The 25,761-nt window shown below is 38.8% G+C and overlaps 1 protein-coding gene and 1 non-coding gene across 5 annotated transcripts in view; both read right to left on the reverse strand.

Annotated features, from left to right (window-relative positions):
- TTC28 (tetratricopeptide repeat domain 28) overlaps window positions 1–25,761 on the reverse strand; it is a 738,720-nt gene that overhangs the window by 252,202 nt on the left and 460,757 nt on the right. The gene's annotated exons all lie outside the window — the stretch shown is intronic.
- Window positions 17,706–17,773, reverse strand: LOC116459504 (small nucleolar RNA SNORD42). Its single transcript, XR_004245558.1, has one exon. It is a non-coding gene; the product is annotated as a small nucleolar RNA SNORD42 (small nucleolar RNA).

Here is a 25,761-nt window from a genome sequence, read left to right on the forward strand (position 1 = left end):
GGGGGGGGGGGGGAGGGATAGCATTAGGAGATATACCTAATGTAAATGACGAGTTAATGGGTGCAGCATACCAACATGGGACATATGTACATATGTAACAAACCTGCACATTGTGCACATGTACCCTTGATCTTAAAGTATAATAATAAATAAATAAAGAAGAAGACCGGATCAGATGGTCTGCATGGTGCCTTCAAGCACTGAGTTTCCATGCTCATTCACAACTGCAACCTCTGTGCTACTATCTCACACACTATGAAAAGAAGGTAGAGGTTCCAATGATGGATCATATTAATTGGGTTTTGCTGTAGAAAATAATGCCTCCTCTGCCCTCTCTGTTCCTTGCCCTCTTATTTGGTGATAAATTTTCTTCTGTATAAAAGTAACTTCATTATAGAATTCATCTCTATGGAAATAAAAGCAAGCTTATCTTGACAAATCCCTAAAATGATTTTAAAGCATGCACACGTGATGTGTGTGTGTGTGTATGTGTGTGTGTGTGTGAGAGAGAGAGAGAGAGGATGTGTTTGTGAATGTAGGTGAGTTGGTGTTGAATCAGAAGACTAGGATTCTAGTGATGTTCCGTCACTCATATGCAAAATGAGGACAAAACCATCTTTCTTACTGATCTTATGGTTACTATAACAATCAAAAGAAATAAGCATGGAATAATATTTTTAAATCATTAGTAATGGTGCAAATATAAGGCATGTTTTCATTAACTTTTATTAGTCTTAGATACAATGGTTTTCTTGAAATCAGAGAGAAAAAAGCCATATTTGCACAAAGTACAGGCTCATTAAATTTTGACTTGCTTAAAAATTAAATACCAAAAAGTATTGTGAATGAAAAGCATCCTACACCATGTAACAGACATTTGTTAAGCCCTTACTATATAGCAGAACCTATAGGGCTAGGCATTAGAGACACATAAGCCTAAATTCTGAGAGGAGATGCACTTTGGGTCACTCATTGCTCCATCCTCAGCACCTAGCACAGCAATGAGACAGAGAAGCACTCAACATTTGCAGAATGAATGAATGAGAAATGGTCTCTGTCTTTGAAAGGCTTAGAGTACACTATGAAGACCTGACATATAACTAGTATAGTAACTATCATAGCTGATTTGAAAGAAGTCCATATCATCAGGGCATGCAGGAAGGAGTGGTCGATTCAACTTGGACTGTGTTCAATGAGTGGGAGTGCAAAGAAAGTAAGAAAAGCCTTCAAAGAGGAGGTGAGCTTGGACTGAACCTTTGGTGCACAAATTCATTAATAAGTCTAACTCTCCTTTAGCCATAAGGTATTTGGAGTGAGAGACATGTTAACACATGACTTATGTGTTGTAAACTGGGGAGTAGTAAGGAATAGATTGTGTTTATATCATCTTTGCTACATGTAATTCTAGTGAACTGAATTTACATGACAGTCTCATTTACATACAAAAGAAAGGTTAAAAAAACAAAGCAAGAGGCAGTCAATAAGGAGGAAAGGATATTGACAACATGTACAAAGGTGCAGCAATATCATAATCATTATTGATCCTGAGGTCCTCTAATGATGTTGATGGCAATAAATTTTTTTCAGTTTGAAAAATTTTTTTTTAGAGACACAGTCTCACTCTGTCACCCAGACTGAAGTACAGTAGCGTGATCACATCTTACTGCAGCCTCAATCTCCCAGGCACAAGTGATCCTCCCACCTCAGCCTTCCAAGTAGCTCAGATCACAGGCACATGCCATCATGCTTGGCAATTTTTTATTTTTTGTAGAGACAGGGTCTTCCTGTGTTGCCCAGGCTAGTTTTCTCCTGGGCTCAAGCGATCATCCTGCCTCAGCCTCCCAAAGTGCTGGGAGTACAGGCATGAGCCACCACACCCAGCCTTATTTTCAATAATAAACATTTCATGTGATGAAACGTTCAGCTTCAGTGTGGAGAAAATAACAAATACCCTCAGATATAGGCAAGAGATTTGCTATAGCAAGTTACAGCATATTCATTAGGTGGTATTAAATGGTCCAAGTCAGAGAAGCCATCTCTCCTAATAGCTGAGTGTTAATGACTACACAAGATACACATTGCATATCAAAAGGTCTCATGTATGCTATAATATATACACCCACTATATACATGCAAAAACTAAAAATAAAAAACTGAGTGCCAGAAACATCTAGATTGCCAGAAAAATCTACAACTGACCTTACAATAAATTCAGACATAAATATCCAATGAGTTTTGCCATATACCTATTATATCAGTTCAGCCAAGTCACATCTGATTTCTGGATTCCATTTAGTATAAAGGAATTGTGGTGATAGAGGAAAATGATAACTGTATATAATCTCCTAATATCAGGAAATTTATTTTCCAACAGCAAAATCAAGGCTAACAGGATAAAGGCAAAGCACATTTATTGTCATTAGTGAAATGATATGCGTCTTTAAAGTAACTTATCAAGTTAGTCTGCTTATAATATTTTATTTTAGTTTCAGGATAGGCAAGTAAGAACAAGTAGCAACACAGTATAATGCATCAGTTCTAAACACACTTTTTGGTCTCGGGATCATTTATATACTTAATAAGTAAACTCCAACAAACTTTTGTTTATGTGGGTTATGCAGTGCATAACAATATTTAATGTATAAGAAATTAGAATTTTTGAATATTTGTTAACCCATGAGAATTATACATCCTTTACATGCTAATATAAATAAGACATTTTTATGAAAAGTATATCCTTTAAAACAACAACAAAATAAGGAAAGGAATGGCATCACTTTACACTTTTTAAAATCCTTAATGTTTTTGCTTAATAGAAGACAACTGGATTTTCTTATCTGCTTCTGCATTTAATCTGTTGAAATATGTTGTTTTGGTTGAAATATGTATTTTTTAAAAACAGGCTCACATAGATATGTAATTGGAAAACAGATGATGTGAATATCATTCTTTACCATTATACCAAAACTTGACACATGCTATTTTTTTAAGGTTAGCTGCAATGTGGAATCTAAGACTGTATCAATGAACTTTCTGTACTCTCTTACTCTGAAATGCATTGGTTTATCTTGCACTTTCAGTGGCTCTTTTGCCCACTCATAATTTTATAACATTATGCATTGGCTATTGGAAAATATTGCTCAGTAAGGCTACAGATCTTCCAAATGTTGACAATTTCATTATACAATATCAAAAACTCACCACCACTTCATCAAGAAAACAAGTGTTGGGAAGTTGTCAAGCTCTCACAGTCACGGTGGTAAATACAAGCTTCCCCAAACTCTACCTTTCCCTTAAAAGCATGAATTGGCAGCAAATACTGTTTTCCTTGAAGTGACAGGCCCACTCATTCAGTTTTTTTCACTCATTCAGTTTTGATAAAATTTCTCCAAATATTAAGTCTGGAAAAACCACAGTTTTCTTCAGTCATTCTTTCACATAAAAAAAAAAGTTCTATAAAAAATACCCACTCAGTTCACAACTCAAGTGCACAAGCACCTTTCTTTTAGACAACCACAGTGCTTAGTTGGTATGCAACACAGGTGCTTTACGTGTACTACCCATTCAATCACTACGAATACTAAAAAGACCTACTCAAGGGTTGAGATTTATTAAAATTAATGCTTATAATAGCTTCATTGAGGAAATTTTTAAGTCAAACTGGCTCTCCCACCCCACCCCACTCCAGCCCTTTTAACTTCAAGTTTATGGCAGTCAAAAATACAACGACTTCTAGTGCAGCTTGGTGCCACTGTCCAGATTCATGTTAAGGCTCCAGCAGTTTTTCCCACCATTGCTTTTATACCATCAGTGAAAACACCAACACAGTAAAAAAAAAAAAAAAAAAAAAAGACAAATAATATCTTAGTATTATTATGAAAATAGTTGTGACCTCATGGATTCCCTGAAAGGATCTCAGGAACCCCAAGGAATCCATGAACCATACTTTGAGAACCACTGATGTCATGGAAAGACATTTTTGAAGTCAGTGGGATTAAGTTCTGACTCTGAGACTTACTAGCTGTGTACTTGGGCACATTACTTAACCTCTCTTGGCCTTGGTTTGCTCACTTAACAAACATAAAGAAAAAAAATACCCATTTCGTCTGGGCGTGGTGGCTCACGCCTGTAATCCCAACACTTTGGGAGGCCGAGGCAGGTGGATTGCCTGAGGTCAAGAGTTCGAGACCAGCCTGACCAACATGATGAAATCCTGTCTCTACTAAAAATACAAAAATTAACCAGGCGTGGTGGCGGGTGCCTGTAATCCCAGCTACTCGGGAAGCTGAGACACAAGAATTGCTTGAACCTGGAGGCAGGGGTTGCAGTGAGCCAAGATCGCACCATTGCACTCCAGCCTGGGCGACAGAGCAAGACTTTGTTAAAAAAAAAAAGAAAAAGAAAGAAAAAAAATAGCCATTTCATAGACCTACTGTGGAGAAGCTCATAGGAGATGCAAAACAAGTAGCAAAGTACTCAGTAGGTGTTCACAAAATTTTATTTTTAACTCTCCCCTACATAAAATGAGAGATTATCCCATTTTGACACCTAACCAAAGATCAAGAGAGGTTAAATGACTGACGATCAAAAGAACAAAATGGGAAAATTAATATGAGAATGATGCATAAATAACAGATCAACCTAATACTGTTATGAAACTGAGAGATTTGAAAAATGCGTTAGAAAATGTTTGTATTTTCTGCCAGTAAACCTTTGTAAAGTGTCTCAATTTCAAAAGGGATGATAAACATTCATCCTGAACCATTTATCACTATACTTTAGACACCACTAACTCCTTTTGAACACTCTCAAGAAAATCTTTAAGAATTCTTTTATTTTTTCTTTGTCCTCTATTACACACAAGGTTACACTCAACAGAGTCTCTGTGATTCCAGAGTTTTCCTACTCCAGCTGCTGGATCCCATCTGGTGTCCTTTATCTAGGACACCTGTTTCAGGAATGAGACAATTAAGGTGATGAACCAATTCCATGTAGAAAATAGAAATTTCCCATTTCCTTAGGAATGTTAGTAGGAGAGAGAAAAAATGTCTGATAAAGCACAATTGCACATCTAATTACCAGATGCTAAGCATTTAGCCAGAACAGATATTCTAATTGCTATATGTTGTTTTGCTCCACTGAGACATTGTATTAGTTATCTATTGCTGAGTAACAATATTTCCACAGTTTCAGTAGCTTAAAATAACACCTATTTATTATCTCACAGTTCTGTGAGTAAGGAGGCCAGGCATAGCTTCACCGGGTCCTCTGCAAGGCTGCAATCATGGTGTCAACTAGACCTGGTTCTCAGGTGGAGGCTCAATTTGAGGAGGATCTGCTTCCCTGCTTGTGTGGTTGTTGACAGCATTCAGTTCCTTGCAATTGTAGAACTGAGAGCTTCAGTTTTTTGCTGGCTGTCAGGGGAGACTGCCCTCAGCTCCTCAAAGCCACCTGAAGTTCTTTGCCACATGGGGTTCCCCAGTATAGCTACTTGCTACCTCATAGCCAGCAAGGGAGAGAGAGACTCCAGCAAGATGAGGGCTACAATCTTACATAACATAATCATATACGCAAAATAATGTATATTCTGTCACTTTTGCCATGTTCTATTGGTTAGAAGCAAGTCACAGGACCCATCCATACTCAAGGGAAACGGATCACACAAGGGCATGAAGAAAGGCAGGAATCATGGGGACCACCTTAAGAGTATGTTTGCCACAGACATGCTGGAGCATGCAGTGTGACTAGTAAAGAATAGGAAAAATGTGAAACAAGTCAAGAATAGGGTGAGGAAAATGAATGAGCTTGACAGTATGGAGAGAAGGAATACAGGCCTAGTATCATCTAAATCTATATCCATTGGGAGGCAACAAATGTGGATAAAGGTGAGATAGTACAGATAAAGAAGTCTGATTTGGTAGGATGGATACAACTGTAAGAGTTAACAAGGGACTCACAACGAGCAGGTGATGATGGTGTGGCTCCAGGAAAGTTGTTAGTTGGAGCAGGATCCCAGCATGCAGCTGGAATATGGAAAGAAGAATACAGGCCCTAGGAGAAGGAAGAGGACTGATAAGAGACAGACTCAGTGTCTGGACTCTAGCTCCAGTACTGGGAATTGGAAGGCTAATCAGAAAAGCAAGCAAAAGCCTAGTCACAAAAATCAGGAGAACAAGGACAAAGTGAGGGTCCAGTAACTGAGCTCAGGGAGCTTATGAGTGTCTGGATATACCACAGTTTAGGGTAGCAAGACTAATTCTAAATTCCAATAGCTAATAACCCAGGGCTACCTTTGCTCCAGAGACTCACCTGGTCAGGGATTGACTAGGTGAAGCCGAACTTTAAGGTACTGGTGTTGGGAGCTAAGCAAGAGAAGACAGGAACTGGCTTTGATAGTTTCTCATTGCTTAGGACACTGGGTAGATTCTAAATCCACAGTATGGTATGAACCCCATGATAACACAGCCTCAGTCTGCCCATCTAGTCTTGTCCCCCTGCATGGTTGACACTCCTTAGACTGAAACCACTGGAACACCCTGCTGTGTCCTAAACATGGCATGGACTTGCATGCTTCTGAGACAACCTCTGTTTACTTTCCCTAAAGTGCCCTATCTCCTCTGCCTCTAACTAGAGAATTCTACTTAACTTCTCAAGACCTAGTCCACATGTTACTTTCTCTGTGAAATGTGTCCACTGTCCAGACCTCTATTGTGGCACTTATCATCAAGTTATGATTGTTTATTTTGTGTGTCTTCAACCTAACAGACTATGAATATGAGAAGGAAAGGACCATATCTATCCATTCAACTTTGTATCCTTTGCACCTGGAATAGTGGCTGGCATTTAGTGGTTACTCGATAAAAAACAAACGCAGGAAGTAGTTAAATAATGCTTTATTGATCTTGCCTTAGGAGCCTAATTTTGTGCCCCAACTCTCACCTCCATTTCCGCCTGCTATACACCCACTTCTTGCAATATTGATGGGAGCTCTGTGTATATGCCTGGGTTCACCTAGCTGCTGCTCTTTAATGAGCATTGATGCAGCTGAAGCCTGACATAGAGGGCTGAAAAAACAGCACTAAATCTTTTATGGACAAACTGCAAATCTGCATGTACAGTCAGAAATTTCCCCTGTTGACCTAGAGCTCTGATCACCAGATGTGAGAGGTAAAGCAGAACACAACACCCACATGTTTTCAAAAGAGGGAAAATCCCAAGTTTAGTTCATGGCTGCCACTGTAGGTAACCCAGAAAACCTACATGACCCGAAGGTGATTTTAAGTCCCTATCCTTTTGCTGACAAGAAAAACATGTCTTGGCACTTGGTATCTTAATGTCTAAAGCTACACTAAAAGTATTTCCTCTTTAAAATTCATTCTGCAGTGAGAATGGCTTCCTTCTGCCCTTGCATGTGAGACTTTAATGAGTAAACCTAACACACACACACAAAGTTGGATCACAGATCCAGCAATTACTACTTCTGAGGCTGGCTATTGAGTTCTGCATTAAGAAATGTTCAGAAGCTATCCACCTCCTATTGGGCGAGAGAGAAAAGGGCTATTCATCATCCTCAGACATGCACAACCGTATCAGTCAATTCTCTTCTATGGTGAAAGATTTTAAGTTGAAATGAATCTTTCAAATCCAATTGTTTATACTCCAGGTGACCCCAACAAGGAGTGGCTAGAAACAAGGCCTGAGCTGATCTGTACAAGCCCTTTTCAGCCTTTTAATATGGATATTAAACTCTAGAAATGGGAACAAATTATGCACATATCTTTTCATTTTAGTTTAAACTATGCACAGATCCATGTTTTAAAATGGCTCTTTGGCCTAAGACAATGAAGGAACTCCATTCATAATGAGGGACAAGCATTAGGTATGCTGACAAAAAGGGAATTAATTTGCTTAATATGTCCTTAGAGTCAGACTTTTGGAGAGAAACCATCCAGGAACTGAAAGGCCCTTCTGTCCAGACGCTCTCAGCATGACACTGAACACAACAGTTGTGTTCCATGGAGAGGGGCAGCCAGAGCCAGCATGTCAGGCAGCATCCTGGCTTGTCTGCTTGCTCTTTGATCCTTCCTTCTTTCCATCCCACAAATACTCATTGAGAACATATCAATGTGCTTACTGCAATAGGCTCCTTCCTTTCAGAAAAGAATTTATACAGTAGCATAAGAAGCAAAGGATGTGAAAAAGAAACTTTTACTCCACATTAGGTGAAGCCAGAAAAGTCCCTCTGGAAAGGATACTTTGGTTTCTTCTTCAAAAGAAGAAAATGAAATTGAGAAAATATTTACTTCTACTATTCATTGTTAAACGTTTACAGGAAGCTACTATAATGATTTCGGCTTTTATAATCTATTTTGATGAGCTTCAAACATCTGTGTTTTAGAACTTAATTATCTGAACTGGATTTGATCTGTTTTTGCATCCCCACAGTTGGCCACAGCAGTGGAACATCCTGAATGATTATAGCCTGAACTTCCCAAAGAGATTTCTCTGAAAAGGTCTCACTGTTCAATAACAGAAGGTATTTTATAGAAAACAAGCACAATTACACAAGTGGCTAGGTTCAAGATTTAATGTGTACATGGTACCTACGTGAATAAACATTTTTCCACTATATCTCAAAAATGGAAAATGAAAAGAAATGGCTTTCTAAATTAATATAGTAAAGTTCACAAGAAAGTTATAAAACCTGACATTATAAAGAAATAAAAACTCACAAAAGCCTGATATTAAACCTACCCTTGTACATGGGCTTTGGATTTTGGAGGGCAAATCCCATGAGACTGACTAATATTTGTACAGATTAACAGTTTATAAAACAGTTCATATGTTATTTCATTTCATCCTCCATAGCAATGATTCTCAACTAGGGCAATTTCCTCCCTCCAGGGACATCTGGCAACATCTGGAGACATGTTTAGTTGTCACAACTTGTGGTACAAGAGTTGCTACTAGCAACTAGTGGGCAGAGGTCAGTGATACTGCTAATCATCCTACGATGCACAGAACAGACCCCCACAATAAAGGAGGACCCAGGACCACATGTCAGCAGTGCTGAGGTGGAGAAACCCTTCTCTATAGCAGTGCTTCTTGAGCTTTAAGGTGCCTGTGTCATGTTAAAATGCAGTAGGTCTGGGGCAGGATCTGAGATTCTGCATCCCTCACCAACTCCCAGGTGATGCTGATGTTGCTGGTCCACAGAATACCAAGGTTCCATAGCACATGTAGTATTCAATGTGCCTGTCTTATACAGCCCTTCTCAAGGGCTGTTCTGTTCCCAAACCGCTAGTGAGTAGGTTATATGACCACCCTTCCCTTCATGGTTCTTAATACCTTGATGGACCCTAGAACCCAAGTAAGCCAGTCAAATAACCTCTCAAGAATTTGTTATCAGGTCTCAGGAACTCTAGAAAGTTTCTGCTGAAAACTAGGAGCTGGCAATCAATTCTGGGAGCTAGAAACTGATATAGGGCTAGGTCCAGAATGGATACGTATTTGGTCCATATGCACAGAGAAACAGAAGTTTCTGAGCTAAATGGGCTGGTGGAGGGGGTCATGGGGGCAGGGAGATGACTGATGAGAAGCAAATGTAAGAAAGTGATCTCACCCTTCATTCTACAGTTCCTCCTGAGGCCCCAGCTGAACTTCTTGCCCCAGCATTCATTAGATACCTCTACATAGTGTGACTACATTCCCTTTTTTGCTTAAACTAGTTTAAGAAGGTTTATTCACTTAAAACAACTGATTCTTGACCAAAATATGTTCATAATGATTGTCCTCAACCCTGAGATATATAACTATCACTTAAAAATTCGGCAGCTTTCCCAATGTTAGTAAGAACCAGTAAATGGCAAAGCACAATTTGTTATGCCTCCAGATCCCATGCTCCTTAAACAGGCTATCCATTAACAATCAAATAATAAACCTTACAGACTACTTCCACATCTCATAGAAAAACAATGGCGCTGGCTGGGTGCAGTGGCTCACCTGTAATCCCAGCACTTTGGGAGGCCAAGGTGGGTGAATTACCTGAGGTCAGGAGTTCGAGACCAGCCTGGCCAACATAGTGAAAACCCATCTCTACTAAAAATACAAAAATTGGCCAGGCATGATGGTGCATGCATGTAGTCCCAGCTACTCGGTAGGCTGAGGCAGAAGAATTGCTTGAACCCGAAAGGCGGAGGTTGCAGTGAGCCGAGATCATGCCACTGTACTCCAGCCCGGGCAACAGAGTGAGAGATTCTGTCAAAAAAAAAAAAAAAAAAGAAGAAGAAGAAGAAGAAAGAAGAAAGAAGAAGAAAAGAAAAACAATGGTGCTTCAAAGTTTCATTCCATTTTCCCAAGTTACCCATTCCTGCTTGCACCAATGGAAATGTCTCCAACTCTTCAAATTGAGATCAAATTTTCTGCCACAGACAAACAGCAACACAATTACAAAAAGAAATAATAATGACCTAAAGAAAGGTAGAATTGCACAGATAATTGAAAATAGCATGCAATTTATTTACTGAGGTAACTGACAAAAAAATAAATAACATATATTGAAGTGTACAACTTGTAAGCTCTGACATATGTGTACACTTGTAAAATCACCATGGCAGGCAACATAGTGAACATACCCCATCCACCTCCCAAAATTTTTCTCATGCCCCTTTGCACTCCCTACTTTTTGTCCTACCTCCTTACCCCTATTACCAGGCAACCACTGATTTGCTTTCTATGCCTAAAGATTAGTTTGCATTTTGTAGAGCTTCATATAAGTGAAATCATTTTGTATATACTCTGTCTTTGTTGGGCTTTTTTCATGCAACATAATTATTTTGAGATTCAACCATGTTGTTACATGTATTAGTAGTTTGTTCCTTTTTATTAGTGAGAAGTATTCTGTTGTTTGGATATACTACCACACTTTGTTTATCCATTCACCTGCTAATGGATATTTGGATTGTTTCCAGTTTTGGGCTATTATAGATAAAGCTGCTATGAACGTTCATGTACAAATCTTTGTATAGACATATGCTTTCTTTTCGCTAGTGCAAATTTGTAGGAGTGAAATGGTTCACTCATGTGGTAGGTATGTGTTTCACTTTGTAGGAAACTGCCAAACTGTTTTCCAAAGTGGTGGTACAACTTTGCATTCTCAGCAGCAGTGTATGGGGAGTTCTAGTTCTTCCATATCCTTGCCAAAACTCAGTGTGGTCAGTGTTTTTAATTTTAGCCATTCTAATGGGCATGTAGGCTTGCTCACTGTGGTTTAAATTTGCATTTCCCTAAATACTATTGATGTTGAGCTTTTTCTGTTCTCTTCTTTTCTTTTCTCTTCTCTTTTTATGAGACAGAGTCTCACTCTGTCTTTCCAGGCTGGAGTGCAGTGGTGCAATCTCGGCTCACTGCAACTTCTGCCTCCCAGGTTCACGGGATTCTCCCACCTCAGCCTTCCGAGTAGCTGTGACTACAGGTGGGCGCTACCGCACTTGGCTAATTTATGTATTTTTTAGTAGAGACAGGGTTTCACCATATTGGCCAGGCTGCTTTTTAACTCCTGACCTCAATTGATCCACCCGCCTTGGCCTCCCAAAGTGTTGGGATTACAGACGTGAGCCACCGCACCCGGCTGATGTTGAGCATTTTTTAATGTTGTTTTTGTCACTCAGTGCCATTGTTTCACCAAGTATCTGTTCAACTCTTTTGTCAAGTTTTAAACTGTGGTATTTATTTCCTTTTATTTTTCAGTTATATCTTTCAAAGAGCAGAAGTTATTATTTTGATGAAGTCCAGTTTATCCATTCTACAGGACTATTCAGGTCATCTGTTTATTTTTTGTTTTGTTTTGTTTTGTGACAGGGTCTCACTCTGTCACCCAGGCTGGAGTGCAGTAGAGCAATCATAACTCACTGTAACCTCAAACTACTGGCTCAAATGATCTTCCCACCTGAGGTTCTCAAGTAGCTGGGACTACAGATGCACACCTGCATGCTCGGCTAATTTTTATTTTATTTCTATTTTTTTAGAGATGGGGTCTCACTATATTGCCCAGGCTGATCTCAAACTCTTGGCCTCAAGTGATCCTCTGACCCTGGCCTCTCAAAGAATGAAGTGAATCTTTACCTTACACCATATATAAAAATCAACTCAAAATGGATGAAAGACCTAAACTCAAGAGCTAAAACTATAAAACTCTTAGAATAAAACATTGAGGAAACGCTTCATGACATTGGATTCTGCAGTGCTTTCTTAAATATGACACCAATAGCACGAGTGACACAGCTAAAACTCAATGAGCTGAACTTTATCAAAATTAATAACTTTTGTGTATCGAAGGTCACTACCAAAGAAGAAAAAGACAACACACAAAATGGAACAAAATATTTGCAAATATACCTAAAAAGGGATTTATATCCAGAATATGTAAAGAACTCCTACAACCCACCACAACCCAATTCAAAAATGGACTTAGAACTTGAAGACATTTCTCCAAACAAGATACATAAATAGCTAATAAGCACATATTAAGTATCTATTTAATATCACTAGTCATTAGGAAAATGCAAATCAAAACCACAATGAGATACCACTTCACACTCATTAGGATGTTATTACAGATTTGAAAAAAAAGTAAACAAGTGTTAGCAAGGATATAGAGAAATTGGAACCCTTGTGCACTGCTAGTGGGAATGTAAAATGGTACAACCATTGTAAAAAACAGTATGGCAGTTCCTCAAAAAGTTACCTATAGAATTACCATATGATTCAGCAATTCTACTCCTGGGTATATACCCAAAAGAACTGAAAGCAGGACCTCAAATAGATATTTGCATGTCCATGTTTATAGCAGCATTATTCACAATAGCCCAAAGGTGAAAGCAACCCAAATGTCCATTATAGATGAATGGATAAACAAAATGTGGTATATACATACAATAAAATATTATTCAGACTTCAGAAAGAAGGAAATGCTGATGCATGCTACATGAATAAACCTTGAAGACATTAAAAGTGAAATAAGGCAGACACAAAAGGACACATACTGTATGATTCCACTAATACGAGATACCCACAGTAAACAAATTCACAGAGATAGAAAGGAGCATGATGGTTGCTAGAGGCTGAGGGGGAAAGGAGAATGAGGAGTTGACTGTTTAATAGGCACAAAATTCAAGTTGGGAAAATGAAATTGTTCTGGAGATGGATAGTGATAGCAGTTGCAAAATGATGTTAAAATATTTAATGTCACTGAACTGTATAGCTAAAATGGTTAAAATAGTAAATTTTGTTATTGTATGTTTTACCACAATAAAAATAAATTTTAAAAATACACGTTTGGCCAGGGGCGGTGGCTGACGCCTGTAATCCCAGCACTTTGGAAGGCCAAGGCAGGGGGATTACCTGAGGTCAGGAGTTCAAGATCAGCCTGACCAACATGGCGAAACCCCGTCTTTACTAAAAATACAAAAATTAGCTGGGCGTGGTGGTGTGCACCTGTAATCCCAGCTACCCAGGAGGCTGAGGCCGGAGAATTGCTAGAACCCTGGGGGCAGAGGTTGCAGTGAGCCAAGATTGCACCACTGCACTCCAGCCTGGGCGACAGAACAGGACTCCATCAAAAACAAAAACAAAAAACACACACACATGTTTAGACTTCACTCAAGATCTGAGTAAGGTCACTCTAAGACACTGAAGATCCTTTCATTGCTAGGAACTTTTAAAATTTTTTCTTTAAATCAATAAATGGAATATAAATATTTTCTAGATTGTTTAAAAAACTACACCCCGGGCAGGCGTGGTGGCTCACGCTTGTAATCCCACAATTTTGGGAGCCTGAGGCAGGCAGATCACAAGGTCAGGAGATCGAGACCATCCTGGCCAACACGGTGAAACCCTGTCTCTACTAAAAATACAGAAAATTAGCCAGGCGTGGTGGCACACGCCTGTAGTCCCAACTACTCAGGAGGCTGAGGCAGGAGAATCGCTCGAACCTGGGAGGTGGAGGTTGCAGTGAGCCGAGACTGTGCCACTGCACTCCAGCCTGGGTGACACAGCGAGACTCCATCTCAAAAAACAAACAAACAAACAAACAAAAAAACTACATCCTCTCCAATAGGAAAATAAAGTCAATTTCAAGGGAAAAAGTAAGCTAATTTTGTAGTTCTGGGTAGACTATCTACTGTTTTTAAAAATCACACACAGAATAAGTAAGTTCTCCATTTGGCTTTAATAATACAAACCAAAAAAATTAAGTGAAGCCAGCTAAAATAAAAAGAGACCAAGTGGATCAAGAACATCCTTAACTTTTAGCAGCCATCATAATGAACTGCTATCAACTGTTGCCAGCAAAAAGCTGACTCCAAAACTATTCAGTTCAACCTTATAGACCTATTCTAGTGTAGATAAATAAAACATGGAAGCAACGAGCTTTTTCAAGTACTCCAGATTCAACTAATTTCACTATTTTGTTATCCTTCTATTTTAACAATATATTTGAGGCTATATAAAGTCAAGGGAGGTCCTCAAAACAATTCTTGTTATAGACTAGTAATATGGAGGCAACAAGCAGCTTCCTAAGAGCTGCTAGTCTTAAAAGCTTATTCCCCACCACCCCTTTCAATTCTACAAGCATATGAATCAGGAGTTAAGAACAGTCATCCAGCATTCAGAGTAGTAACTCAAGCCTCATTCTGAGCTCTGTGGGTTAGACACAGCATAACTGCCCAGAAATGTCCACTGCTACCAGACAGAAATAATGATGTGTTCCTTTCTCTATGAAAGGATTTTGAGAATTACAGTTCTTTAAAACATTTTGAGGTGCTTAAATTAAAAAAAAAAAAAATCTAAAAAGGGCAAAATTCCATTTCTAATGACCGCTTCATGAAGTAGTAATAAATAGAATGCACACATGCAATGTGTCTCGTCTCCAAGCAGAATATTTGAATAGTGGGAACCTGCTATCCAGTTTGGTCCCCAGCTGACAGATACCAGTTGGAAATGAAAGAATGGAAAAAGCCATTGTGGCAGTAGTCTGCATCCTGCAAGAGGAGATTCTGACCGGCATCACTTCCACAGTGAAAGGTAACAAAATCTGACAAAGAAAAATTCAGGCTCCTTTTCTACTTGTAATTGTCACATCAGCCCAAGTGGAAGTATGTTATACGAGAGATACAGCAAAGAATGCAAGCAAATATCACTGGCCACAGAAAGGCCCCTCCCAGCCAAACCAAGGCAGAATTTCTCAAGGATGAGCAGTATACCACAGAGAGATCTGTTGGCTGTAAAAAGCTTATTGATCCTGCTGAAGCTTTCTGCAGATTATTAAAATTCAAGAGATCCAGATGAGACTTGTTACAATCCATTCATAGGTGACTACAACATAAGACTGAGTCTTCACAAAGAGGGGAAGGGTCTTTGTCTTCTCATTGCCCAGAAAAGAAAACAACCCTTTTACTCTCCTGGACATCAGAGGAGATTCTTCAAAAGAGGTTCCTCCACATTTCCTTTACATGCCATGCCAGATTCATCCAGGGACCTTCCCTGAATTACACTGATGTTTTAGAATACAGAGAGAGACTAGGGGAGGTTCGAGAGAAATAGGATATTTTCCCTTAGACGTATATCCTATAGTAGCAGCTGGGAAGGGTCTGAACATTAAGTCAAGTGTGAGTTGAACCAAAATTTTTTCTGTATGGGCAGAAAAATTTTCTATAATTGTAAACTATTGAGTTCTCATTCATTTCAATTCCAGGATTTTAATCCTCCTCAGCCAAGAGAAATGATCTAATAGGAAGTCTAACCTCATTACTCAATTCTGTGTGTGAGGTTTTGGCAAAATGTTTAAGAGAGATGTGTGCACCTATGTGGGAAGCCTGTACTGATGAAAAATGTATCAAGTGTTTTATGGGTATGAATTATAATAAATACTAGTATATAACTTGGGTGATGCCCAAGTTATCCCCAAGTATCCCCAGGTACTTATTTAGGTATATTCTAAAGTTAGCATCTTTCAACAATCTTTTCTTTCAACAATCTGTTCATGCCACAACTACTGACTACATATCTAGCACGTATAGGTACTGTGCTAGAAAGCGAAGCTGGAAGGTGGGAATGCATAGATAAATTAAGCATAGTCTCTGCACTTGAAGAACCAACAGTCTACAGCAGGAGATAGATATGTAAACAAATGCTTTAACACATGGGATAAATGCTTTAATACATGGACTGAATACATGGATAAGTTCTTTAATACATGGAAACACAAAGAGAAGATCAGAACATCTGAGACTAAGGTTTGTTTTTTGTTTTTTGTTTTGTTTTTGTTTTTAAACACAAGGCAGGGGATTGAGCCTGGAGTCCTATTTTTAAATTTTAAGTCCAAATCCTGAAAAGGTCAAAATATATAATTTGCATCTATAACTCTTCTAACTCCTCCTAGAGTCACAAGATAAACCTAATACAAGAGTGGCTCGTGTCTGTAGATCACAGCAGGGAACTGCTCTTTGTTCTATTTGGTTTACAAGTCCTATGTGGGTTGTGGAATGTTAGCAGTTTACACATGGCTGGTGAGGAGAAGCTATGCAAGAGTTGTCAGGAACTCAGCTGTAATAGACCAGGCATGGCCATTAGGAAAGCCCATGAAAATAAATGTCTAGAAGGAAGACAGTTGTTGTTCCAAAGAATCAAAGTCAAACATCAGGTCATTTGTCCATCTAAACATACACTTATTCCAGCTTTGATAACAGCAAGAAAACAATGACAATGGTTTATTAATATGAAACAAATAATCAATGGTGTGAAGGTTTAAGGGATGTTTTCTTTCTGATTTGATACAAGCCTTAAATACTTATTCTAGACTTACACACCTAGGGGCCACAGTAGTTCATAATGTTTGAGAAAGTATGCAGCAGAGAATTGGGAATTGTGGATAATTTTTAGAAGGATTACCCTACAACCATGGAAGTCAGGTATTAGCTTTCTTTTATCAGACAAACAGTGATGGGGAAATGCCAGCCTACAGCCTTTTTTAAGGAAAACCACTTCTTCATCCCACCCCTGCTGAGAGCCATAGCTGCTCATGAAGTACCACAGGATTTCAACCACTCCAGCACAGCTGTTTGAGTCAGGTGTGGGCATCTGACTGAAAGCCAATCAATTGAATGATCAATAACGTATTTTGTGACCTGGAATGAAGAAAAGAGCTCCCAATCAGATTAATCTACTTTCAGGAATTTAATAAATATTAAAAGAATGTGGTTGTTAAGAGTGAATCTAAAGCCAAAAGAATGCAAAAAAAAAAGAGGCCTCACGGGGCAGGCTTTCAGGCATAGGAGTTCATATCAAGGCCTAGTGGTAAGGGAATAATCCTCAGCAAGCAGCAGCAATCTTGACAGAGAGACCCTAGATAGTCCATCACATAGAGAAAGCTGTTGCTCCTTGCTGGAGTTTCCATTCCAGGGTACATGTATCCTCATAATATGCTCCCTTTCTCTTAACATTTGTTTTGCAAATGTCTGTTTGAAACCAACAGAACCCAACTATGATGTATATCTTATAAATGAAAAAAACCACAACTCAATGTAATTAAATAATCAGTTGAGTGGTACACCAGCTAGAATCCTGTACGTGGCTCAAGACAGAACGGATGGATGAATAAATAAAATAACTAGTGTCTCTTGCAGGTTTATGAATAGTTTTTCTTTCTCTTACTTAGGGTTCCTTTGATGACATCACATTGTCTAAGTAATTTTAAATTTTTTCCATTTTAGGGCTGGGCACAGTGGCTCACCCCTGTAATCCCAGCACTTTGGGAGGCCAAGGTGGGTGGACTGCCTGAGGTCAGGAGTTCAAGACCAGCCTGGCCAACATAGTGAAACCCCGTCTCTACTAAAAATACAAAAAATTAGCTGGGTGTGGTGACGGGCGCCTGTAATCCCAGCTACTCAAGGAGGCTGAGGCAGGAGAATCGCTTGAACCCGGGAGGCAGAGGTTGCAGTGAGCCAAGATCACACCATTGCACTCCAACCTAGGCAACAAGAGTGAAACTCTGTCTCAAAAAAAAAAAAATTCCATTTTAATTTTCAATTGCTTTTCCCTTGTTGCTTTATAATTATTCATTCTTCAATATTATTTAAGCATTAAAATTCTGGATTTTTTTGAGTGATAATTTTAAAGAAAATCAAGTACACTGGCAGAAAGAGTAGTCTAAAGTTCTCCCAATTGAGTTATATTAGAATTCCGGATAATTTTTCTCATAATTTACTGCTTTTAAATTTGACCATATATCTTCATGTAATTTTGCTCATATTTTAATTATTTTAATTTTCCTTCATTACAGGGAGATATCTCTATACCTCACAAAATGTACACATTTTTATTAATGCATTATTTATACACTGTTCTAGAATGCTGCCATATTGTTTAATATGTGAATATCTGTCCATTATACAACTAGTGAAATAATGAAAAATAAAATAAAATGATAAAAAATAACCCAGAGGTTGATTCCCCAGTTAGACATATGTATTCCAAGTATTCTTCAGACATTACAGACTCACCAGCAATACACCACACCACTCAAAGGCATGTATTGTATTTGTTACAAGAGCACAAGAAGCCATAACTAATATGCATACTACAGTCTAATAGTTCACGAGTTAAATGACAATGGAAGAATTTACTAAAATTCTTAAGAGAAAAAGGACCTTTTTGTTTTCTGGAGACAGAGTCTCGTTCTGTTGCCCAGGCTGGAGTGCAGTGGCGCGATCTCAGCTCACTGCAACTTCTGCCTCCTGGGTTCAAGCGATTCTCCAGCCTCCTGAGTAGCTGGGACTACAGGCACCTGCTGCCACACCTGACAAATTAATTTTTTTTTTTTTTTTTTTTTTGAGACAGAGTCTTGCTCTGTTGCCCAGGCTGGAGTGCAGCGGCACGATCTTGGCTCACTGCAATCTCCGCCTCCCGGGTTCACGCTGTTCTCCTGCCTCAGCCTCCCGAGTAGCTGGGACTATAGGTGCCTGCCACCATGCCCGGCTAATTTTTTGGATTTTTTAGTAGAGACAGGTTTCACCGTGTTAGCCAGGATGGTCTCGATCTCTTGACCTCGTGATCCACCGGCCTCAGCCTCCCAAAGTGCTGGGATTACAGGCGTGAGCCACCGCACCTGGCCAAATTTTTTTGTATTTTAGTAGAGATGGGGTTTCACTGTGTTGCCCAGGCTGGTCTCGAACTCCTGAGCTCAGGCAATCTGCCTGCCTAGGCCTCCCAAAGTGCTAGGATTACAGGCGTGAGCTGCCGCTTACCAGGACCTAAAATTCTACTTTCTATTACATTAGCCTCATCTTCTAATTTTTTTTGTTTGTTTTGTTTTGTTTTGAGAAGGAGTCTCCCTCTGTCACCCAGGCTAGAGTACAGTGGCACGATTTCAGCTCACTGCAACCTCAGCCTCCTGGGTTCACGTGATTCTCCTGCCTCAGCCTCCTGAGTAGCTGGGATTATAGGTGTGCACCACCACACCCAGCTAATTTATGTATTTTTAGTAGAGATAGGGTTTCACCATGCCAGCCAGGCTGGTCTCGAACTCCTGACCTCAAGTGATCCACCCACCTCCAGCTCCCAAAGTGCTGGGATTACAGGCATGAGCCACTAACGCCCGGCCTCATCTTCCAATTTAAACACTATACAGAATTAGGGAGAAGCCGAGATCCCTTGAAGTGTTTATCTATATATAGTGAAATAAGGGTGTGAGTAAAATTCCTGAACCCTCAGAGGCATACTAGGTAAGTGGCCCCCACTATGCCCCACAAATAGAATTTACTTCTAAACTAGAATTGTGATGCTAAATTGTTCCAGTGGGAATGTGAGCTTATACACAATAAGCTCCTAAAATATACTCACTGATAGACAACCAGCTAATGATTACCTCCAACTTGAGTTGTGATCTTTTATGTTATTGCCAAGGAAGGGGACTTTTTGATACACAGAATTATGAGGTTTAGTCATATAATATTAGAAAAGGAAAGACTGAGATGTTTAATCTAGCCCTCTCATATGGCAGGTGGGAAATTAAAGCCCAAAGAGATAAAACAGCTCTCCCAGAGTCACAAGAAATGTCAGTGGCAAAGCTGCTACCAGCCCTTAGATCACTTTCTTTTAGTCCAGACTTTACTGCTCTTTGAGTTATTCTCATAATGTCCTTATTGTTTTGTTTTTATTTTTTTATTCTAAAATAGGCAAGATGAAGAGACCAGAGAAGAAAGTAATATTTGTACTAGCATTTGATGCCTGGTCTGTTGCCTTCCCTCAACTCCATCTAGGAAAGAATAATTACCTTCACCTTCACTAAAACTCCGTAGTAATCAGTGGCAAATCTAACTGGCCTCTAAATCTCAGATTTCTCCTTTCCATTAATAATTCCTAATATTCAAGGTAAAACACTGCTGTAAGTGAGGTTCTAGCTGAAGTTAGATAAGAATGGGGTTTAAATACAGGCTTTTAAACTATAAAGGAAGACTAGCCCTGTCAGATAAGAAAACATTTTATAAACTTTCTAGAATAGAACAACATGGTAGTACTGTCTGAACAGACAAAAAGAACACTGGAATGGAATATGAAGTCCAGAACACACACAACTACATAAGGAAATTTAGAATATGGTAATGGTAGCATCTCAAAGCACTGAAGCAGATTTTAATAAATGTTGATGGGGAAAACTGAATACTTTGGAAAAAGATAAAAATTAGATCCATACCTCCTACTATACACAAGGATAAACTCCAAATGGATCATAGATTAAAATGTAAAAACTGAAACCATGTAACTGTTCTATTGTTAACTTCGTTAAGTTGGAACTACAATTCCTGGAACCCTCTTCTTTGTATGGGTTCAGGTTAGAATATGCCAAAAGAGGAACTTTTGAGAAACTTAGGAGGTGGAAGTGAAATAGCAGCTACTGCTTTCTAAGAGTCTTCATTGACTAATATGATGGTGCCTGGTAAATTCCAGTTTTTCATCTTTCTCCAGGTGACTACTGATCTTGCTGACCAACAGCAGTCCCAGGTCCATCACCAAATGCCTGGTAATGATTACATGGAGGCAACATCTTCCCCACAGATCCCCTCCACACACCACCTCCACAATCCTAGTTCCACAGCTAGACATGCTTGGCTTCTCAGGTTTTTCTGCCAGCTCCAGTTTGTCCACTTGCACCAGCTTCAGGAAGAGAGATTGGTGACTTTTGCATTGATCCTCCAACACCCTCTTTTGGACTTTCATGTCTTTAGCTATTCCCACATTTGCATAATGTCTATCCTGTATTAAATTCCTTATCCTATAACATGCATAGTGAATTTGCTTGCATGAGCGATATAATTATTGGTCTTTGGAGTAGAGTTCCAAGGTGAAGAATGAAAAGGATGGGAATATGGAATTGGTTCTTTGATCTGCCTAGACTTAAGTCTTTAAAGGCATTCGTGACCCTATTGATAGTGATAAATAGGACACTGGTAATATGTGGCATACAGTGGCAAACAGATAATACAAGTATTACCTGTAGTCACCTGAAGTCAAGTGCCAATAAACTGCAAAGCTTCGGGTGACCAAGACGTTGATGCCATTGTACAACAGTACATGTTAGTGGAAATACAGTTTAAGGATATGGGCTTCGTCGAGTGCTTCCTAAGCATGCTGGAGAACTTGAGGAAAAGAAAATTATTATCTCAACATTTTAAATTCCAGCGTACGTTCAGAGAAAGGAACCAGAAAGCTTCTCTATGATTGTCCTGAAAGATGTCCTTATTTTCTGAAGTCACAGGTTCAAGATTTCAGAAAACTAATTAGGAAATAGAGGGAATGGAACTCTGAAAAATAGGATAAAGACATACAAGCAAATTCTAATGAAGCTGAGGACCTCAAACCCCTAAAGGTTAATCTTTCCTTGCCTGAGAACCTATAATGGCCTCTCCCAAAGTAATTACCTGATTAAAGTAATGGCTGACTAAACCTGGAACTCCATTTCTCCTTTGTTCCTTTTTCCCCTCTTTATCCTGCCTTCTTCTGGATCAAGTGAGCATTTTTTAGGATCTAATTTTATCTCCTCTATTGACTTTGTGTTCTTGTTCATGTGCTCTCGCTCACTGGTGCATTCTCTCTCTCACTCTCTCTCCACCCTTTTCTCTCCCTTTTTCTTTCTCAATGGTTGCTCTCCACAGCCCTCTTCAACTGAGATTCTATGATAGAATTAAACAATAATGTCCTAACGTGTCCACTGTATGTAATGATCTAACCCCTCTCCTGTGCATCCTAGAATAGTACTAGCTACATTCCATTCTTAGGAGAATTGAGACAGCAGTTACTCAAATCATTTTCTGTGTTTCATGGTTGAAATGAGGAACTCCAGTTGAGAAAGACTCCTAGGGTTTACAGTACACATCTTTAAATTAGTACAGTCTACCTTTAAATAACATTAACTGCTTCATGTATAATGTAAGAATCTTACAACAGTATGTACTTTCATTTTCCCTCTTATTCTTTGAGCTATTATTGTAGTGTATTTTATTTAAACATGTGATAAGCCCCGCAATACACTGTTATCACTGCTGTGTTACCGAGTCAATCATCTTCTAAATAAAATCTTCAAAATACATGAAAAAATGAGGGATATCACTTATATTTATCTACATATTTACATTTTGGCCTCCCTTCTTTCCTTTGTATGGAATCACGTTTCTGGTATCATTTTCCCTCCACCTGAAAAAATTCCTTTAATAGTTCTTTAGTGCAAATCTGCTGGCAGTAATTTTTCTCAGCCTTTGCTGAAAATGTTGACTTCACCTCTATATTTGAAGCAGATTTTTGCTAGATACTGAATTCTGCGGGGAGAGTTTTTCTTTCAACATTACCAAGATGTCATCCCATCGTTCTCTGGCTTATATTGCTTCTAATGAGAAGTCAGTACTCATTCTTATCTTTGTTCCTCTTTATGTAATGTAGTTTCTCTGGCTGTTCTTCAGATTCTCTCTTTTATCATTTATTTTCAGTAGTTTGATTATGTTGTGCCTAGTTGTGACTTACTTTATGTTTTTACTGCACGAATGGGGTTCACAGCTCTTTGGGTATGTAATTTTCATATTAGGAAATTCCTTCATCATTATTTCTTCAAATATTTGTATGCTCCCTTTCTGGGAATTCAATAACATATATTCTAGTCTACCTAGTCTACCTAATAGTATCCAATGGATCACTGAGGTTTTATTAATTTTCCTTTGCTTCAGTTTGGATGTTTTCTACTGATGCATCTTTGGGTTATTTGATCTTTTCTTCAGCTGTATCTAATCTCTTATTAAGCCCATCCAGTCATTTTTCATTTCTGAAATTGTATTTTTCCAATCCAGAAGTTTCATTTGGTTCTTTCACAGAGCTTCCAGTTCTTTTATATTCTATCAAATGTTCTCTTCTAAATCTTTGAAAATGTTTATAATATCTGTTTTAAAGTACTTGTCTGTTAATTCCATCATCTGTGTCATTTACTTGCAAATCAGCCTATTCTAAGACTTGTTTTTAAGTTTTTTAAGGATGAGTCGAGCATAGCCTTTACCAGGTCTGTTTAGTTCTAGTCCTAAGATACAGCCTTTTTAGGATCTCTATTAAATGTCCTGGGTGTTCAACAAGGTCTTTCCATCTGGCCAATTGGTAGTTCTGGTAGTTGTTCAACTCTCAGGTAGTTGTTCAGCTCCCAGGTAGTTGCTCTTTCCCTCAATGATTATTTTTTGCCTGGCTTTGTGGAAACTAACCTTACATAAGTATAGCACAGTATTCACCCAAACAGTGAAGAGGACTCACATATAGATTTCTGGAGGTCTTTCTCTTTGTTGCCCCTTCCTGTCTCTGTTCCACAAATTCCAGATGGTTCGGACTCCCCAAACTAATATCTATCTTTCCTCAACTCAATGAAACCATTGTGCTCTACGAGGTTCCTCTCCTTACGACATGACCTGCAAAGTATTCTAGGTAGAAACAGAGTAACTGTAAGGTTCAATGCTCTATTTCCCTTCTGTCAGGGATCACAGTTCTGCGTGATTTGCTCAGGTCTGAAAACAGTATTTTCATATATACTGACCAATGTTGTAGTTGTTTACAGTGGAAAGACTAGTTATTCCATCATGAACAAAGTAGAATTTTTACTTTTTTCTTTCCTTTTGCTTCAATTTCCCTTCTATCTAACAGTTCTGTTCAGCAGAACTTTCTGCAATAATGGACATATTCTATAATCTTCTTTATCCAATATGGTAGCCAATAGCCACATGTGGCTATTGAGAACTTAAAATATGACCAGTGACTTTTTATTTCAGCTTGGAAATATAAAACTGGAAAGAGCACCACTCTACCGTACAAGAAGAAAAAAAGCTGGACAAAGTACAAATCTATGACTTTTCTTAAATCAATCAGAGAAGTGAAGTCACAGGGTAGACGACTAACCTAAAATATATAGAGAAGCAACCAACTACAGACAGAATGAGCATTTGCTTACCTGAGATAGGTGCTGCTAAATATCATAAAAGCCAGTAGGAAGATTAAACAAAACAGTTTTACCAAATGCCAAAGGCTTAACATAGTTTAGCATGAGAGCATGAAGCCTATGGAGAACACAGACACAGAGAGGTTATTGCTCTCATGTGGGTTTTTTGTTTTTTTTCCCCAGGAACTCTACCAGGCTCTCACAGGAAACACTGATTAGAAAGGAATGGGACTTGAAAAAAGGGATAGAGACATATGGGCATATTCTGATGAAGATGAGGACCTTGAGCCCCCAAGCGTTGGTCTCTACTTGCCTAAGAATCTGTAACAGCCTTTCCTGAAGTAACTGCCCTGAAGATCTAATCTTCTTTAGACTTACCTCTCATTCCCCCATCATCTCTCATTGCTTCTAGACCAGGGTTTCTCAACAATGTCACTACTGACATTTGGGAATAATAATTGCTTGTTGTGGGAGCTGTCCTGTGCATTGTAGGATGTTTAGCAGCATCCCTGACCTCTATCCACTAGATGACAGAAATGAATGAATCTGACTGTATTTCAAATGAGTAATAGAATCATATTAAAGAATAAGAACTAACCCAAGAAACTTTTCAACCCAGTATTTTGACTATGTGCCCTCAGGCAAAGACAAAAACAATCCTTAGGAAATACTGAATTTGTTAGGGAGTTTGTTTTGCAGTGGTATGAATTAGTACTTCTGAAACCATATTCTGTATATTAGAGGACTGAGATAATACACAGAGAATAACAGAAAGTCATGTTCCTCACTGTCGGAGAAGGGAATGACAAATACAGAAAGAAGAAGACTAGAAAGAATTCTGCTGTGGTATTGAATTGGAATTGGGGGTATCTATAAGGATTTATAATCTTTAACACTTTTTAAAAATATAATACAGAAACAGCTACAGATACATGTATATAAATGGTGTATATATACATGTATATATAAACATGTATCTACATTTATACATATGTATATATCTGTATACATCTATATACACACATACATGTATACATGTATAAATATATATTTTCCCCTAGCTTAGTCTCCAGAGAGGACCCCAAAACATTGATACCTTATTAGAAATGAGCACACCTAGCACAGAGATCTTGATTTCTAAATCATTCTCCCTTAAAGGGAACCAGAGCTAACTAAAGAAATGGCAGCTTGTGGGACCTGGGCAGGGAAGGCAAACCATAAGGCCGGAACATCTTGCTGCACCAGAA

The sequence above is a fragment of the Hylobates moloch genome, unplaced genomic scaffold, assembly GCF_009828535.3.
Source record: "Hylobates moloch isolate HMO894 unplaced genomic scaffold, HMol_V3 SCAFFOLD_19, whole genome shotgun sequence".
NCBI lineage: Eukaryota > Metazoa > Chordata > Mammalia > Primates > Hylobatidae > Hylobates > Hylobates moloch.